Raw genomic sequence first — 4,392 nt, forward strand, 5'->3', positions numbered from 1 at the left:
ATGCCCACCTCATTCAGTCCCGAGGGGTCCCTGCCCCTCCATTTAGTTAATCGTGAGGTTCCCTTTGCTCACTTGGATAATTGAATTTTCTCCTGATTCTTTTAGCATTCCCTGGAGGGAGGATCTTGCTAGAAGCTACTGTTTGTAAAACTTAAATGGGATATTGTGTCCTTCCTTCTACATTTATTAAATGGAATTAGACTGTAAGGAAGAGCCGTCCGTTTATTTCTATTTAGTGTTCTATAATTGGAGTCTTCTGGTGGGTCATCTTTCTTTGGAATGGGTGTACATAGGGATCTTATCCAGTCAGTTGGCCAAGTAGCATCATCTAAATTTCTTGACATAGATGAGTGCGTCCAGTGCTTCATCAGCATGTTGACACATTTCAGTTGGTGTGCCATCCATTCCTGGAGCCTTGTTTTTGACTAATGCTTTAGGTGCAGCTTGAACTTCTTCCTTCAATACCTTTGGTTCTTGATCATACGCTACCTCTAGAAATGGTGCAATATCGACTAGTTCTCTTTTAGTACAGTGACTTTGTTTATTCTTTGCATCTTTTTTGGGATGTTTTCTGCATCCAATATTTTTCCCAGAGAATATTTCAATCCTGCATCTTGTGGCTTGAATTTTTTTTCTTGAGTTCTCTTAGTTTAAGATATGCTTAGTATGTCCTTCCCTTTTATTTTTCTAATTCTAGGTCTTTCCACATTTTATTATCATATTTACTTTGACTTCTTGAGCTGCCCCTTTGAAATTTTTTGGTCAGCTCTTTGACTTCATTCTCTCTTCCATTGGCCTTAGCTCCACTGATGAAGAGCAAGTTTAAGAGTCTCTCCTGCCATCCACGTTGATCTTTTCTTTCATGTCTCGTTAATGACCTTTGGCTCTCTTCATGAATGATGGTCTTGATGTCCTCCCACAGCTCATCAGGTCTTCTGTCATTCGTGTCTAATACATCAAGTTGGCTCCTGAGATGTTCTTGAAAGTCAGGTGGTAGAGTCTCAAAGGTGTATAGTGGTTCTCATGGATTTGCTTTCATTTCCTTCAACTTCAATCTGAACTTACATATGAGCAATTGATGGTCTGTTCCACAGTCAGGCCCAGGCCTTGTTTTGGCTGCTGATGGTGAGCACTTCCATCATGTCTTCCCACAGATGTAGCCAGTTTGATTTCTCTGTTGTATCTGGAGACGTCCATGTGTATAGTTGCCTTCTCTGTTGTTGGAAAAGAAATTTACTAAGGGCAAGTCCATGGTCTTGTGCAGTTCTGTAATGTGATCTCCAGCTTCATATTTATCACTAAAATTATATTTTCCAACTACCGTTCTTTCTCTTTGTTTCCAACGTTTGCATTCCAATCACCAGTGATAATCAATACGTCTTCATTGCATGTTTGATCGATTTGAGACTGATGGTATTGATAGAATTCTTCAGCTTCTTCATCTCCAGGTTTAGTGGTTGTGGCACACATTTGAATAATTATTATATTGATTGGATTTCCTTGTATGAGGATAACCATTATACTGTCACAGATTGTATTGTACATCAAGATAGATTTCCAATATCCTTTTTGACAGTGCATTCAGTGCCATCTTCTTGATCATGCCATCCCCGTCACGATTCACAATGGCCAATACCAGTCCGATCTTTTTGCATGTCCTTTCTCATTTTTAATGACTTCCAAACCTCCAAAATCATGCTTCCTACATTCCAAGTTCAAAGTGTTAATTGGTTTTTGCAGCTGTTTCTTCATATTTGAGTCCTGTCCCATCAGGAAATGAAGGTCCCGGGCACTCGACTCCCACAGGCTTCCCGCTCTGGGCCATTAGCACAGACTCTCCTTTGAGAAGGCGGCTCCTCCTCACGCAGACTCTGAGTGCCTCCTGACCCGAGGAGCCCACCTCCGGGCTCTAGCCCCGACAAGGACCTGTTTCTGCTCTAGCTTTTCAGCAGCTGACAGTGTTTGATGCTATCTGTAGTCTCCAGGGGCTAATTCTTCTGAAGTGGCCGTCTGTTCCTTCTTCACAGTCTGTTCTCGGTCTGGAAGCTCTGTTCCCATAGGGTGTCCCTGCTGGCATTTGAAACACCAGTGACGTAGATCCTAGCAGCACGGCAACACACAAGCCACCCCTGCATGACAAACCGGCCGACACATGGTGACTTCAAATCGCTCTTCATTGCAGTTCCGGGGTTCATTTGTCATAGAATGTTCGAGGATGCCTTTGTGTTCCATTTTGAGTGCCCTCCTCATCTCTGTTGCGTTTGTTGTGTTTTCTGGGGTGGGGCGGGATATGTGAAACATGACCATGGATCTAAGGGCAGAGCTTTACCGGAATGTCAACAAGGACAAGAGTTGTTTTCCCTCACCCCCTCTCTCCCCGTCCTTCCACCAGGTTCCCCCTCACCGGAGGAACAAGGCAGCCTTGCTTATAACTGGTTTGTATTTTCTGCGTTGTTTTTAAAACAAATCAGATGTGTGCACATTTTTATGTGTCCCTTTGTTTCTTACATGAATCCAGCCTATATTTTGATACATTTCATAGTCAGTGCAGACACCTGTGCCACCCACCCCTAAAGACATGATTAAGAAGAGGTCAATATTTCTTCTCTTTACCTTTTTTTGAGGTAAATTCACATGCACCAAAATGCATGAAACTTAAGTATAGCATTAAACCATTTTCCACTAGATACATTTTGACAAATGCATCTACTTGAGTAATACAAACTCCTGTCAAGATGTAGAATATTAACATAACTTCAGAAACATTCTTCACACGCCTACTCGAGTGCCGGAGGCTGTCCTGTGTTAGTTGTCTTTTTCCTGGAGATTCGTTTGTCCGTCTTAGAATCTCACACTAATGGGAGCGCACAATCCGAGTGCTCTTTTGTGTAAAGTCTCTTTCACTCAGCACAATGTTCTTGAGACACATCCATGTAAGTCGTTACTTTTTATTATTGTAGAGATAGCAGTCCATGTAATGGAAATGTCCTGGTTTGTTTTTAATCGAGTTTTAAGGTGCAGGAATTAAATGAAATCTTTTCCATCGGGGTGAGATTAGCCTTTCTCTATCTCATCTTTTATATCCTCCTGCTGTCCTAATGACCGTGTTATGATGTAGTTTGAACTATTTTATTTTTAATTTTTTAAAATTATTTTTTTAATTTAATTTTATTTTGAGGGTTAAAATAGTTTTTGAATAATGTGCTTCTCCAGTTGCATCCCATTAATTCAGTGTTTAGTGATAACAGCTAGAAGGGGAAATAGTAAAGCGTGCATAACTTATGCTACTCTGAGCACAGAGAAAAATGACTTAGAAAACACGAACCTCTTCTCAACACGACAAGGGTTTTGAGCGCCCAAGTCTGGAAAGGTGTGTAGCGCTGTAGGGACACATCTTCGTGAACCAAGTCAGAACGAGCAATCCGGGTTTTCTTACCATTGCCAAGGCCTTTGCTGGATTCACCTGTTGTCCAAGAAGAGGTTGTGGGAGCGTCTCGATATCTCTGCGTACCGCAGCCACTTCTCCCAGGTTTCTACCTTGAGAACCACTTTCAGAGGCTAATGGGGGGACTCCCAAGATCTTTAGAATGAGTTGTAGTGTAACACACAGTAATTCAGTTTCTGTTGTCAAGTTCATTTCTCCCTTTAGGTTTGCTTCAATAGTAAGGTGACTGCTAATAGTTTTCATGTTTTCCGCAACACTTCATGGCCTTCAGTGCTGGTCAATAAATACTAACATCAGATTCTGGAACTGGAGGTTCTTTGAAATCCTTCCACAGCTTTCCAAGAATCATTTTCATGGGGATGTCATGTGTCTACAATGCGACTGCTGCTTGAGACCAACAGCGGTTCTATAGAAACTTTAAGGCAGGGGAAATGCTTATTAGCTTGATGTCTAAGGCTCTGGCATTCTCTTCCGTTTTCAAGGCGTGAGATTCGTTTCCTGGTCTCAGTTCTACATAAATCTCATTGTTTTCTGCAGACATACCTTCCGTTTGAAATTCATTGGAGAAGTTAGCATGTAAAGTGGTTCAGACCGGCTGTGTCCACGATCTTGGCCTGAAACTTCATGGCTGGTCTCAAGGGTTATTTTAAATAACTGAACTTTATACATATTTTATAGTTTTTGAATCAAACACAAAGACCATTAAAACTGTCAAACACCATGAGATATCTCTGTATGAGAAGAAAAACAAAAGCCTGTTACAGTCAAGTCTATGTCAGCTCACAGCGATCCCACAGACAGACTTGTTATGCAGGCATTTCATGTTGAAAATTCATTCCGCAAAATCCTTGACTCAGTAGCTAGTTCTTGACTATTTATTATACGCAACTTATGACCCTAGATGTTGAGGACAATCGGCATGGAGATCACACTCTTGTTTAGTGGGC

General features: G+C 41.5%; 1 pseudogene; it reads right to left on the minus strand.

The window, feature by feature from the left end:
* Positions 1–3,284: 3,284 nt before the first annotated feature.
* LOC142457884 (checkpoint protein HUS1 pseudogene) lies at positions 3,285–4,071 on the minus strand (annotated as a pseudogene).
* Positions 4,072–4,392: the final 321 nt, after the last annotated feature.

This window comes from Tenrec ecaudatus, chromosome 1 (genome assembly GCF_050624435.1).
Source record: "Tenrec ecaudatus isolate mTenEca1 chromosome 1, mTenEca1.hap1, whole genome shotgun sequence".
NCBI classification, from domain to species: domain Eukaryota; kingdom Metazoa; phylum Chordata; class Mammalia; order Afrosoricida; family Tenrecidae; genus Tenrec; species Tenrec ecaudatus.